Source organism: Hyalella azteca, unplaced genomic scaffold (assembly GCF_000764305.2).
Source record: "Hyalella azteca isolate HAZT.00-mixed unplaced genomic scaffold, Hazt_2.0.2 contig5073, whole genome shotgun sequence".
Taxonomy (NCBI): Eukaryota; Metazoa; Arthropoda; class Malacostraca; order Amphipoda; family Hyalellidae; genus Hyalella; species Hyalella azteca.
Genome location: NW_025935277.1, coordinates 77,345 through 93,706, shown reverse-complemented (window position 1 = coordinate 93,706; position 16,362 = coordinate 77,345).

Here is a 16,362-nt window from a genome sequence, read left to right as displayed (position 1 = left end):
CAGTAAATATTGCCATTAGAAGGATTTGTGACGTTTTGTGCATAGTCACACTTTCAGGACTCAAGGCTTTGCCGCTTGAATGATTCTAAATGAATGGGCATTGGGCCTTTTCCGTGACTATTCCAAAGTTCGCTCGTTTTTGTGCTCAAAATTTAGAATGAATTCGCCTACAAGGACTAGAGCTAACCTTTCATCTTGTGGATTAATGCAAACGCTTGCGTCCGAGCTGGCTACAGAGCTGAGTTCATGTGTCGGAAAATTCCTTCCCGATATCATCCACAACCACGCATAGTATATAATATGTCCGGAAGTAGAGTTGAAAATGAAATTAAACAAATAAATAAAGTCATTTTGTTTGCCCTTTGTAACAAATTAAATTTGTGATAGTTTGACTACCTATATATTTTTGTGTATTCATGAAGTGGAAGAACATTTTAGGTGTTATTCTCACTATAAAAATGCCCGATCAATATACTGTGTGAAGTTGTGATTAATAAGAGCAATAAAGCGTATCTTAAACACGCTGGTCAACTTCATTGTTTTCCATACAGATTTAGTTGCAAATTTTACCGACCACTAGTAATCTGTCCCAATGAGTTAAAAAAAATCCCAAATAATTTTCATGTAGTAATTTTTTAGCACATTGGCCATCTTCATTTGGAAGCATCCCAACTATCTCAATTGCTGCATTCCAACGCTGCATTTCAACCATGCAGGATCCAATATTGATCCTCAAATATTCGTGCAGCAAAAAATAAATTCCATCTAATATATGTTATAATATAATTTGATATTATATAAATAAGGTACGGGTGCGTTCCTCTTGTATCATTTAGTGTCATGCTTATTACCTTCCATCTAATTGCTTGCTTCCACTTCCTAATAAGGGAGGTCCGCTCTTTCCTGTTGCATTTTATGGCCTCCGAGCATCAGCATTACGGCTGAATTAGCATCCCATTAGAAGCTTCTAGATGATTAAATTATTTCTTGACACTTTTATTAACTGCAAATGGAATTCCTCAGCCTGCCGAAAATAGCTCACGAGAAGACGAGAGAGAGTTGCTTGCGCCGATAAGTTTTTGGTTTTGGCCAGATAAAAAAAACTCTTGGAGACCAAAAGTAGTAGTTTTTAGTTTAGGCAGGCAAACTTGTACTTGCATGAATGCTGAGCCGTATAAGAGATGGCAGTAATTACTGCTTTCTACTTAATAGCGGCAGCAATTGGAGACCAGAGTCAGCATGCAGCTTTCAGAATGCGTGCGCAGTTACAAGAAGCTCTAGAACCTGGCTTGTTTCTCAACAGTTATAGTGAGTAAATAGGACTCACATGGTCCGGAATATTTAGGATTTTTTTTTGTTTATCAACCCTCTATCTGGAATAATAAATGTGATTAACAGATTTAAATCTTTGTTGACCAGTAGACACATAAATATCAGAGAATATTATCAAAATATAAGCGGATAATTTTCGAAAATTACGTCAATAAATTGCCAACATTCTTGCAATGACTCATAATTCAGGATTCATCACGCAGGTATTGGGTGGAGTATCCGCTTCTAGAATTAATTTGCGATTGCTCAGACAGAGCATGGTAAGTTCTCGAATCGAGTGGTCGAAACTTCCTAAAGCTAAATTTATCTAGGAGCGCAACCTACCACACGTGTCAGGAATTAGGTTTTCTATATAGGGGCCTCCTGTAGAGCCGCCGACCGTTGCTGGATGTCGCTTGACTCCCGTCCAGCAGCCGCGTGCTGCAGGACCTAGAATGTCGTCAACGAATGTCGTCCGCTCTGAAGCATTCGAATGTCGTCCACTTTGAGGACCTCGAATGTCGTCCACTCTGTGGACCTCGAATGACGGCCACTCTGTGGACCTCGAATGACGGCCACTCTGTGGACTTCGAATGTCGACCACTCTGTGGACCTCGAATGACAGCCACTCTGAGGACCTCGAATGTCGTCCACTCTGTGGACCTCGAATGACGGCCACTCTGTGGACCTCGAATGTCGTCAACTCCGAGCACCCCGAATGATGGCCGCTCGATGCACCTAAAATTTTGTCCACTCTGAGCACCTCGAATGCCGTCCACTCCGGAGACCGACTGGAGTCCTGACGTCATATTATCGTGAGTAAGGCCTTAACGTTCAATAGAAAATTCATTTGAACTCAAGACTCCTAAAGAATTTGTTACAATTTCACACAATCGAGGAAGCTAAAGAAATGATAATTCTGGGAACTTTTATTTTAAGTATAACCAACAAAGTTTGTAAGAGCATTCATGCTTACTCGAGATGAATGTTTTGCAAAGTGCTCTTCAATGGACCTCGAATGTCGTCCACTCTGTGGACCTCGAATGACGGCCACTCTGTGGACCTCGAATGACGGCCACTCAGTGGACCTCGAATGTCGTCCACTCTGTGGACCTCGAATGACGGCCACTCAGTGGACCTCGAATGTCGACCACTCTGAGGACCTCGAATGACAGCCACTCTGAGGACCTCGAATGACGGCTACTCTAAGGACCTCGAATGTCGGCCACTCTGAGGACCTCTAATGTCGTCCACTCTAAGGACCTCGAATGACGGCCACTCTGAGAACCTCGAATGACGGCCACTCTGAGGACCTCGAATGTCGTCAATTCCGAGCGCCCCGAATGATGGCCACTCTATGCACCTAAAATTTTGTCCATTCTGAGCCCATTGAATGCCGTCCGCTCAGGAGACCGACTGGAGTCCTGACGTCATATTATCGTGAGCAAGACCTTAACGTTCAATAGAAAATTCATCTGAACTCAAGACTCCTAAAGAATGTGACAATTTCCCACAATCGAGGAAGCTAAAGAAATTATAATTCTGGGAACTTTTATTTTAAGTATAACCAACAAAGTTTGTAAGAGCATTCATGCTTACTCAAGATGAATGTTATTCCAAAGTGCTCTTCAAAGGTACCAACAGATCCTTTTCGTCTGCCGGATACTCAAGTTGAATTTAATGCAAATAAATGCTTCAATGTTTGCTTCAAAGGTTCGTAGCAGGTGATTCGTCGGAAAACAGGGGTGACGAAAGGGTGACGTCAAAAACTATAAGTTAAGATAAGCAGTCCAATCGCTGAATTGGGATAACTGGATACTGTTGTAGAAAAGGACCTTTATTAAGAATAGACAAATATAGCGCTGAAATTAAGATTCAAGTATATAGGACACCAGATTATATAATTTAATGAAGAACCTACCAATCTGAGGTTTTATTGACCAGTGTGGTTGAACACTTCTAGTTGGAAGAATTATTAGGGAAAATAGTAGAAATCACTTGAAGGGGTGGGAAGTTGGACGGGAAAAAATAGGAAGAATAGTAATTTGTTTAACTGCTTTTGAAAGTTAGAAATAGACTTAATCTTACGATTTAATAGGAGTGAGCTTCGCGAGCACAGTAGGTACTAAGTAACCGCCCTTTAAGAGCGAAGAACACCAACATAGAAATTTAATTAATTAACTTTAGGTTTAGATTTGATGAGAAATTGTTGAATTTACGTATAGAAATTTGAGTCTTAACCTATGTCAAACTTCCAACAGAATAAAGAATGACTTAAATAGTGCAAAAAAATAAACAAAATTGAAATTTAAACGGCATTCATTAAAACAAAAATATAGGGAAACAGGGTTACAGCAAGAGGTTAGAGATACTTAGATGCCAGTCAGTTGCAAGACTGTTGGGAGACGACGATTTGGATTAATCGTGAGAGTATCTTAAATTGAACCTGAATATAGCACTGAAATATTGGATAGACACCGGCAGACTTAGATGCGCATTAAAGAATTCATCTCTACCCTTCTCACTCCCCTCTTTGTTTTTTTGACGACTCCTGAGGCCCGCTACAGAATCGCTGACTTTGAATACATGCTTATTCTACAAATAAAATCAGAAAAACGGAAAAAATGAAGGCAACCTAGAATCAATGTACAAATTTACGGTGAGAAATTAGGAATTTCTCACAAATTTGGCGTTGATTTTTATAGTTTTTAGTAGTTGTAGTAAGCGACATAAAAAATGTAAACTTTAGTAAGCGACATCAAAAAAGTAAACCAATTTTGAAATAACACTACAATAAATAGTTTTTAATGACGCTTAAAATCAGGCAGTCCCATTATCCTAAATTTAAACAATTACGAACAACTATCATCAAATGACAACTTTTCAGAGTAGACAACAAGATTAATTTTATACAATAAAGATGTAATATTTATTTTGGAAGTATTTCCACATGAGGAGTGGAAATAATTTACAACGCCTGATATTTTCTGATGGGCGCAGATTGGATCAAGCGCGGGCTGGAAATGCTTTATTATTTTGTTATCATTTATTATAGTATTATGAGCTGAGGCCATTATTACGGCAGAAACTGCGATGGTTAACGAGGACGTGCTGCAAAAAAATTTCAGTAAATGAGCCTAGTTTATACCACGTCTATGCATTAAAAAAATCAATGTCTTGTCCAAAAATTCGATAAATATTTCCGAGATAAGTTAACCGCATGTGTGATCACTGATCACGGAGATGAAGATTATTCCAAAAATGATGTGAAATACACGTATCTTTGTTGTATGCATGCATCTATTAATTTATTTCTGTTACACTGTTACAATCAGTATTTAAAACATAATTTGATGAAGATGAAGTGCGAAAGACGAGAGTTTTTTTTTTTTTTTTTGTCGCACGGGAACAATTTCATTTTCCATTTAAGATTCTTTGAGCCAGCTTTTGAGTGTTCAGTATAGTGTAAATCAGGTCGAGTTTGAACAACATTCCCTGTAGCAGCTCAAGGCTTATCGACGTCTCAGGAAAATCAATTAAGGTGATGGATTACGGCCACTTACGCATCGAACAGCATGACTTGCGTTTGAGTTGAAAGATATAGACTACACGAGGGCGCACAAGATGAAAAGCGGTATATGCAGTGCCGCCGCACAAGCATGAATAACTGTATGGAGGTTTTGAGAGGGAAAATTCTAAGGAACTCTACATGATCGTAGCTGCCACGCTGACCTATTTAGATACTTCGTTGCAGACGCGAAGCGTTTAAAGAAATAGTTGGGTATGTACCACTAGTTTAGTGAATTAATGCTCCAATTAATAGTGCTTCTTCAAGTTTTTTCGACCTCGTACTTCGCTTTGAACATTCCATTGAATTATATTGAGTTTCGAACGAGGAAAACCTCGTAACGGACGCTGGCATATGATTAGTTGGAGTGTTTGATACTTATTTTTCAACAAATAACTAATTTCACATTCTAATATGAGTACATAATACGAGAAATTTCTTAGTAATACTTACAATGAGTAACCAATATTTGCAATGAGTTACTGATACCTGCAATGATTAACAAATTCTGAAATTTTGCCACTGAAGATTTCGTCATGAGATGAGGCGTGCGTTTGGATCTGCTTTATAATTCATCATTCAAGCATTTTTTATGAAATTAGTTTTGATTTTTAACTTTGTATGAAGAATTACTGAAGAAGAATTGTTGCTATCGCCTTGGTAATCTGATTTATTAACAAAAGTTACGAGCACTTGCCTCGTGCAATGTATCTTAAAGATTATGGGTTGTGTGGCCAGCAAATGCGGCTAAGAAAGCAGCCCATGCAATTACTGAGTAAAAGCAGAGGGCGTTCCTGAGTGCAGCTAGAGGCTGGCGTTTAAAAGAATTATTTGCTTGTCCAAACAAGCAAAAAAAGGCAGTATATGGCATGATAGGGCACCTGGCTGCTGCTGTTGCATCGCCTGTAGCGCTCGTTTTTACTGGGGCTACGTGACCTACTCCACAGACTAGCATGCAGGGCTTACAACGAAAATTGTTGCGTAAATACTCCACACTACATGCAATGTCTTTGATACCCCCCGCAGCTCATGCCTCACTCGACAAACTGCATGGCTTGCGTGCTCAAATACGCCATGCGAAGCTCATGCCTCGCTCGACAAGCTGGCTTGAGTGCTCCAATACGCCGTGCGAAGCTCATGCCTCACTCGACAAGCTGGCTTGAGTGCTCCAATACGCCGTGCGAAGCTCNGCAGAGCTCATGCTTCGCTCGACAAACTGGCTTGCGTGCTCCAATACGCCGTGCGGAGCTCATGCTTCGCTCGACAAACTGGCTTGCGTGCTCCAATACGCCGTGCAGAGCTCATGCTTCGCTCGACAAACTGGCTTGCGTGCTCTAATACGCCGTGCGGAGCTCATGCCTCACTCGACAAATAGCATTAAGTGCAGACACTTTAAAGACAGACCATAATGCACACACTTTACAGGCCATTTGCATGAAGTCACGCTTACAGACATTTGCATTAAACACTTAACTGACTTGTCTTGGTCCTACACTATACTGCTGACTCACGGGAATGTCCCACAATGCAGACTGGCGAACAAGTCCTCCAGTCTGTGCAGACTATAGACTGCGTACACGGATCTCGACAGACGGCTTGAGATTTCCTCTCCACTGACTGCTATGTGATCCGCATATACGTAGCTTATAGCTGACTTTGTTCCATTCATGCTCCGCAGGCTGTATTTTGTGCTCCACAACTATGCTTGAAAGGCTTGACATACCTCACAGATTGGTTTTAATGTCGTGCTCTATAGACAGTCTCGCACTTCTTACCCCACGGTCTGGATTCCATGGCTCATTTACAGACTCCAATGCCACGTTGGCTGCAGACCAGCTGGCCTGCTGGCATGTCCGCCCCGTATGGCCTAGCAGCCCTAGCTTGTATGGTGTACCCCACAGATTGATTTGCATGCCACACTGTGCAGACAGAATTTTATGCAACATTTTCAGAGCAGCATGCACTTTGCAGACTGGCAAGCATGTCCGACCGAGCTTATATGTGCCATGATTCAGAATGATTTACATGCTACACTCAACAGACGCGCTTGTATGTCACTCTACACTAACTGGCCTAGTTTGCACACCGTCTCGCTAAAGCTCCTATTCCTACAACTCTTATACACAGCGCTGAATTAACGACCTCGCATCTCAGGAAGAAATTATAGGGTCATGTTAACTTTTCTTTTGTTAATCTTCATGGTAGAGGTAAAGTGGATATGCATCAAATTTACTAAACGAAATATATAATCATTTCATTTTATTACATATGAATAGAATATTCCATTATAAAAGCTTATATATGAATACAGGTTCAGAATATTGGCATGCAGCGAGTTGCCGTAGATGCAGTCTGGATAAAAAACAGTCATTGGGATGGCTGGATATAATTGATTGCCATTAGCATACTTGAAGCAATCAAATATGCCACGGAATTGCCCTGGCGAATGCTTAAAATTCAGACCCTGTTCATGCGAGATAAAAAAAAATAAGTGTTGCAAGAACCCATTAAAATCGAAACTTCAAATGGCTGAAGTTAATACTCTATGGTTGCGTAGGCATTCACTGGTGTTGATGTACAAACGCATCTAGAGAGAAATTGAAACCATAAACTAAATTGAAGCATTAAAAAATAATGCCATAACGCCTTGAAATGAATGAAGTACGAAGCTCTTCAAAATAAATGCAACTTTTTAAGCAGGAAAACTATACGTTTAGCGAGACACATGCACTCGGTTGTAAAAAAAGTGCAGAGCCACTCGCCCCATAAAAAGCAATAAAAACTTCATATTTTACAGTGTATCTCAAAAACGGTTTTAGCTCTAGCTTGATTCGTTGACTATAACAGTTTTACAGTCTTAAAGTTTTCATACAAGGTCGAGCAGATTCGGCACGTACGCACATCCCATGTTGCCCGATAGGTTCAAGTTCATTCATCTACCGAGGGGAGTTTGATTCTTAAGTGCAAGGCTTACCGATGGTAAAAATTACAGATGGTAAACTAGATAATAAAATGCATACACTTCATAAAAATAGCATAAAACCTGCACACTTCTCTGCCAGAAGATAAATAGTCTAAAAGTGGCTGGGGAGCGAAATTTTCCCTCACGGTTATAGTTGTAATGCAAATTTTACGTAAGTTATCTTGACGTCCACAAAAATAAATAACTATAATAACATTCAAAATTTTTTATCTTCTGCCTTATATTGGAGGTTAGTTATAGCACGAATTGAAGCTTAACGAAGAAATTATATTGGATACAACTCGGCCTGCGTGACTGCCTTTTAAGTGTCCGTACGTGTGTTGCAAGCGCATGCCGAGAAAAAGTAAATTCAAACTTAATGATTTAAAAGCATAGGTAGTATTACGCATTTTGATTATATTTTATATGAATTAACAACCATTTTTAACAACCAACAACCATATGTCGACAAAGAGCTTAAAATTTTTCAGCATGTTGAAACGCAAGCTAACACATCCAACAAACTTCTTGGATTAATCAGACGCTCATGCATACGAGTTACTAGATGCAGAAGCGATGAAGCAGTTGTTTTTTGCTGTCGTGCGCCCGAGTCTAGAGTTTGGAAACGTTGTGTGGTCACCGAGATTTGAAAAAGGACAAAAATTTAATAGAGAACGTTCAAAGACGCGCAACGAGGATAATTCCAGGCTTGAAGGGCAAGTCCTATGAAGAAAGATTGAAGATTATGAAGCTTCCAAGCCTCAGTTATCGACGTCTGCGTGGGGACCTCATTGAAGTATACAAGTATACTCATGGTTTATACAAGGTCCCCGAAGGATTACTAGAATTTGAAAGAAGAACCAACACCAGGGGCCACAGCTATAAACTAAAAAAACTGCGGTTCAACTTATCCACGCGACAAAATTTCTTCTCGCTTCGAATCACCGACATGTGGAACAGCCTCCCCGATGACATCATTGGCGCTCCAAGTATGAACGCGTTCAAGAACAGACTAGATAAAGCTATGGAAAAATATATGAAATGCCAAGCACCATATCGCACCCCGTGGAAGTCGAGTAGCTATTTCAAACTTTCGTCAGTCGTGAAAGGATCTGGTCAAATGACACGATTTTAGATCTTCTGTGAACAAGGCACGAAAATGACAAGAATCGGCGACAGGCCACATCAGGCCTACACTGCAGCGCCGAGACGCACGAGTTCTATCTACCGTTTCCTTCGCCCAGATGGGTGAGTGTCCAGAAACGGGTTGCTGAAAACCACGCTTACAAATCAATGTTCAATCCATTGCGATTTGCATGAGTACCCAGATTGAGTTCACATGTAAAGGTGGGGGTTGGGTTGCAACAAATTCTCACTGTGGGTCCCGAACTGCATACAGGCGACGGCCCAGTCGTAGTTTGTGAAGACAGTAAAGTTTGAATAAGAAGCCGTATGAAGAAAGTTGTTCTCGCGTGAATAATTAATGAACACATGAGCAAAATAGCTATTTAAGCCGAGGGAGCAAAGAATATCTTCGAAATTATATTGGCGCAGACGTAGCATTTCAAATATTTTCAGGAGCTCAAGCACAACCCACATAATAATAAAACAGAACCCACTACTATCCCATCACAGCTTTTTATTGCCTGGTCTAGCGGTTGTCCGTCGGGTCGGTTGTAAGTGTTGACGACTTGTGCCGGAGTAAGTGGCGATACCAAGTAACGAGTTGAAGTTGCGCCACCGGTGGTTTCATACGTAAGTGGGTGAGACGTAAGTGGGTGAGACGTAAGTGGGTGAGATGAAAATGGGTGAGATGTAAGTGGGTGAGACGTAAGTGGGTGAGATGTAAGTGGGTGAGATGTAAGTGGGTGAGATGTAAGTGGGTGAGATGTAAGTGGGTGAGTCGTAAGTGGGTGAGATGTAAGTGGGTGAGATGTAAGTGCTAGACCCCGTTTGAGAAGAAATGCTTTGGTTGCCTAATGGTTGGCAAAATCTATTTTACCTATGAACTAACATTGCAAATAGGCTATATTTTGTTTTGTGATTACGAATTTCAGGAAAAGGCTCTTCGACTACTGGCGGTAATTTCCAAGCCATCCCCACCTAGTGCCGTCTCAACGGATGAAGCTTCCATGCAGTGTTGTCCCTGATGTACTCTGTCCGTGCACCTGCTGCTGATATCCTATACCTCATGCCTTCTCTTCTGGTGCTCTTCGGCTGTCAAGAGCCCAGACTTCTACCGGTACTCCAGATCAATTCATGGTGAAAAAGGGGAAAGCCCCTGCAGAACGGGTGCTTGGGAATTTACAACCTGCACTTGAATGTAGGAGTATATTTGCAGTTGCTTCATCAGCAAATGCTACAATTTGGCTGGTAGCTGAAATATGTTTGGTTCGTATTGCCAAGGACCTTCTAATTCTGAATGCCTCTGTTCTTTGGCTTGCTCTTCATGACACATAGGACTATATACCTATCCTTCCATCCACAAGGACAACAAACCTTTTCTTTAGTTGACGATATTGTTTAAAAATGACAGAAAACGCCTATTAATTTAATCTGCAAACCGCAAGGTCTTCTCTCTAACTCACTATTGAATTGATTTCGTTCTCATTTTTTTTTTAAATTCGGTCAGGATTATTATATTTTGCTACTATGGTTTGAGAAAGTCGGAAATAGTAACTTATGGTGATGTAGGACACATTTTTCTGTAGTTTTGGTTGTTGCATGAACTGGTTTCTGGAACACAATTTAAAAGAGTAAAATTCACTGTCGGGTGATATTTAAAAAACAGTATTGGGTTTTGGACCTATTTTATTATACTATTATATTATTATACTCATTAAATGTTTGTCGTTCAAAATATTATAATCCAAGGTTTTGAAACAAAGACTGAGCTTTTACTTTCTGTGAGATGATTATCGTACTTCTAAAGTAAAATTATGTATTATATAAATAGATTTGTACACATAAGTTTTGCTAGAAGAGCAGTTTCCAAATATATTTTATCCAAATGTTATTTGTCTTTGATTATTCCTCCTATACAACACGCACACAGTGCATGTACCAACATTCCGTCCATATGTAGGCAACCGATACGACGCCACAAGTGAGTCATACCTGAAATTAAAAGGTCATCAGGTGGTCAGTAAGACACACAAATTTGTAAGTGGGTAAAAAAATTGCATCGCTTTTTGGACAGCGGTCGACTCACTAAAGTGGGTCATCCAGACCCACTTATTTCTCTCAGTGTACATGTGAATTTTGTTCCGCATGATTTCAAAATTTTCAAATTACGCTAGAAAACCGACATACGCGCACCCTAAAAAATTTCTACTCTGAGCTAAGTGAAAATTTTTTAAAATTTTAAAATAAGAGAGTGAAGAATAATAACTTCCATTATATAGGAGCAAACCCAAATAATAAGGAATCATTTCACCGTGCCAAGAAAAAGGGTTTGAAATTTCCTTCTCTGTCTCTTTTAGGTTTGCTTTTACGACCACAGATTGCGGACCATAACCAATTCTCCATGACCAAATTTGCGATAGAGAAACCGTATATATGGCCCCACCCTGCAAATGAACTTATGTCTGCCGAAGTTTTGTACGCAATTGTGGAATCTTCGGCGGTCTCAAGTGATAAGGAGCTTAGAAGTAAGAAGCATACGGCGAAGGGTATTCCATATCCAAATCAATTTCGAAACTATGTTCAAGTTGCTGGAATCGCCCAGGTTCGGCCAGCAGTACTCATAGCACTTCTACGTGGACGCACACAAAGGCTCGCAATGAAAACTCTCCAGCAACCACTCGTTGAATCTGTTTCCAAACTCTCTCAAAGAAAGAGAATAAAGGATTAATAAACTGAACTAACAAGTAAATGAACAAAAGACAAAGGATGAACAAACGCTTCTCATGAATAAACTAATCTAACTTTACAGAATATAACAAAATAAAGAACATCTCGGAATAAACACTAAATGTAAAACACAGGAACAAACCTATAACCAAGTTGAAACGCACCTTGACACTGTGGGTTCAAACGCGAGACTGACTAGGACGGACTATATAACCCACAAATCCAACTTCCGCATTTCTATACTGAAAACTAAAATTACAAAAATACAGAATTATAAAAGTACCAAATTCGAATTACCTAACAAAGTAAAAAGTAATTAGCCATTTGTTAGATTTAATAACTCTCTCCTAGACAATCATGGACCAGTGCTAGCTATTTGTGTGGAAAAAGTTAAAGAGAAAAAAATTAATAAAGCGTAGGTAATTCTGACTTTGGTTTAGATTTTAATATGAAACACAGCTTATGTAAAGTTATGAAGAAGGGCCGACCGATGCTAAGAAATTATAGGCAGGATGTAACTTGACCGCAAAATTGGGGAAGAAAACAGAGAGAGCGAGTATGCGGCCATAGATACCTTCGGCCTTAATGTGAATAGCCGAGGATATCGAAAGGGCTTTTTCATTGTGGAACTCAAAATTGTCGCGGCGTTCCTTAATTGGTAGGCTTATGTGTAGCTCGATGTTTGCCTATATAAGGACTCTAGAAGTTGCGCAAAAAGGATGTTCTACTGTGGTGACCGTTACGCCAGTACGGTCTGCAGCTATCTCCGCAGACGTAGGTGACGGCGCGGGCCGTCGGCCTGCGGGTCATAAATAACGGCCGTGCGGATCTTCGAAACACTCTTCCCACTACGACTCCGATATAGCAACGTCCGAAATCTATGAGTAACGGCCGTAATTTCGCCATATTTGTACGGTCGACATTCATTGCTACTGTTGAGACTCAGCCGTGAGACAACGTGATAGACAACAAGACGTTCAATAAAATTAAAGCCAGCAAACAGAACATTCAATAATTCTCATCGCTACGGTCACCATCAGTAGCGGTGCGATCACCAACAGCAGATGCACGGTAATGAGCTTGGCGGAACATCATCGACGAGGAAGACTTCACCACTACTCAGAAGAACGGTCGGCTTTAAACAATCTACGGCCAGACTGACCGTGAGACATTTATATCAGCGAGACACGACGGCTATGGAGCAAGAACGACCACGTACAGCGGGGAGGCGCGGCTATGGCTGCGGTATGGCCGCTGGAAATACGGCCGCAAACGTGCGCGTGACGTATACGGTCGTTAACAACAGTCGTACTGCTCAATGGAAATGCAACGGGTCAACGCTTCTGGTAAAAGTAGGGCATTTGAGTGATGTAAACTGGTAGATTCTCAACTTTGATTGTGCTTGGATTACCTTTTTTCCTGTACTAGAAATTTTGGACAAAGTATGATGTAAACTTGAATTTACTGGTTTAATATTAAACGCACCAGTGTTTCTTTGCAACCAACTCTCTGTTTAGAACATTTGCCGTAACCTATTTCATACGACAATTTATATACGCGAATACTCCGAGTAAAGCCTTAAGACGATACGGTCGTAACCTAACTAAATTAAGGTAATTGCCGACCAATTTTAACAATCTTCAATCGTTTAAATTTCCATATCCAAATAAAAACAACATGACGCGAAATTTCTTCAGCGAGGTGCCGGCGTCGTGTCAACTCAAGGAATCGTCTAATTATCTTTGCACATCGAGCAGGGCTATATATTAGCATCACATGCCAATAGACGGTTTGTGACTGTCTCTCGATGTAAATTTGCAAACAATACTACACCATTAAGCGCCTAGAGCATTGTCTACCTCTACGAATGCATATACCTATATTCCTTTAAGCAGGTTTCGTTGAAGACCAGAGAATTCGTTTTATTGACAATTTTCTTATTTTTTTTTCAATAGATCGAACAATATTTTTCGAAAATCAGCGCACCGATGGACATTTTTATTTCTTTAACAACGTTTCGAATGTATCAATCATTCATTATCAAGTTAGAAGGCGCATTGAGTGATGAAATTTTGGTCGATATAAGGATATAAGTACAAAATCATGTAAATAGGATACTACTCAAAAATCAAATTTTACAAAAAAATAGAAATAGAAGAAAATAGAAATAATTACAAAATCAAAAAAATATTGAGATAATCAAGAATTAAAGCACCAAAAATCACGTCGAAAACAGTCTCAAGGTTCTGACAAACTGCGGAAATTGCGGGTGATATTTTGCATTATTATGCTTATCAAAATATTTGTTGTACAAAATATTATAATCCAAGGTGTGTACGGTTTCAGACTGAGCACAGTCAGAACCTTGAGACTGTTTTCGGAGTGATTTTTGGTGCTTTAATTCTTGATTATCTCAATATTTTTGTGATTTTGTAATTATTTCTATCAATTTGATTTTTGAGTAGTATCCTATTTACATGATTTTGTACTTATATCGACCAAAATTTCATCACTCAATGTGCCTTCTAATTTGATAATGAATTATTGATACATTCGAAAGGTTGTTAAATAAATAAAAATATCCATCGGTACGCTGATTTTTGATTTACCTATGCAAACGAAAAATTTTGTTCGATCTATTATGAAATTAAACAAATAAGAAAATTGCCAATAGAACGAATTCTCTGGTTTTCAACGAAACCTGCTTGAAGGAACTAATTTTGCCAACCTATACTAATCCCTATATTCATATACGTTATGATTAATCGTATTCAGCTGGTCACTATAGGCAGCAGCATCTGAAATATGCAAATGAATGTATAGTATATTCAATTGATATCATTTCGTAACTCAGCTTTACTTTACTGCACTTAATGTAACTGTTCTTTGCTACCGTAACTTTTCCGTCACTTTGTCGTAGTTTTGCTGAAGTTGACTCCACTTTATTTAGCATTCTTTGATCTATTGTTAATAAATGTTTCCGTTTACTGCTGAAGTTGTTTTGCATCCACCCCATACGTTAAACGAACCGTATCCCTTGACACAAACTTTTACTGATGAATGGCTAGAACGAGTCGAGCTGCTTTTTGGCTTAATCCTCAATTTACTATCAAGCTATTCTGGCTAAAATTGCTCCGATTTGTATATAGTGTCTAAGTGTTGTACTTCCTAACGTATCTCCCTAACGTTAATTAATTAATTAACTCCCGTGAGCCATTCATTTATTAATTAACCTTAAAAAAATTTATTATTTAAATTTTATAAATTTAGTTTATTGCTAAACTCTCCGACCACTGACTGATATGAGGCTGTTCTATTTTGTGGAATGAAGCGCAATATATTTAGAAGATTCGTCATTCTCGTGTATTTAGCGTTATTGGTGAAATTCTGGCGTTTTTCTGAAATAATTAATATTAACGACTCAATAACTTCGATTAAAATATATCAAATGCCAAGCAGTTGCTATTTCTTTTTAACAGTAAAACTCCAGAATAATCCTCTAAACCTGTAACGTAGCAGTTACGTACGTCGTCAACGACGACGCGCCTTTATTTTCTACGTTATTTGTTGTTGAACGTTATGTGTGTTTAAGGCTGCAGCTTAACACGATGACCTAAAATCTTAAATTAAAGTGCGCACGTGTGGGCAGACGAAATGTGAACTGCTTTTTGAAACGGAGGAAATCTATGCTTATTATGCTGACAAAATCTAATTATTTTGACCTGAAATTACCTTATTAGAGTTATGGTAACTTTTCTTGGGAAGGGAATTTGCCGAACACCTTAGCATCGCATATGAGAATTATTCACTTACCTGCACGCTCCCTAATGAATATCTGAATCAAAATTGTCCAGTCGATGACTTATTCATGAGTTGTTACTCTCCATTCAGCCTACGTTTGACCCCACTTACGACGTAAAAATTAAAGCTTCAAAGTAATTAATTAATTGAGCAAAATATTCATAAATCATGTTAGGAGCACGACTGACGATTGATAACGGAACGAACGTGATTTATTGAGAGAAGATATGTTGAATTTTTGTGGAGTTTTCTTCGCTTTTAAATTTCTAGAGAAGATACTTGTTAAGAGTTTGTGATTCGTGTCGTTTCGTCTTAATTGCCAATTCCATTCAATCATGAGCTCGTGTTGGAATAAAATAACAACTTTCCAAGATTGATTGACTTATTTGATTGCTTTGTTGTTGTCAAACGTACTTTGATCAGGAGAAATAGCTCCCATATTCACTCAGCTCGTGGGGAAATGTTCAAAGTTTACCCTGAACACAAACCCAAATTAAAATTTTTTGATTTTATCACACACTCGAAAGTCAGGAAAAACGGCAAATTTTGTTCTAGTGCAGCCCATGGCATGATGTAGAGTTCCACGAATTCTTGCGACGGTGGATGATAGAGTTCAAAGATATAAAGAAATTAACCGGTATCAGTGCACCAGCACTAAACAATTGCAATGCCTAACTGGATTTTCCTTGTAAGACGTTTAAAAGCAATTCACATATTTTTGCTCTTGCCCAAGTTGAAATACCTGACTTCAAAACAAATTTAACTCTTAAATAAGCCTTGGAGTCAACGCCCAGCCTCAGCATGCAATAACTTTACTCAGCCACAGAGCTAAAAGCCGCAGACTAACATTAGAACCCCGACATCCAGA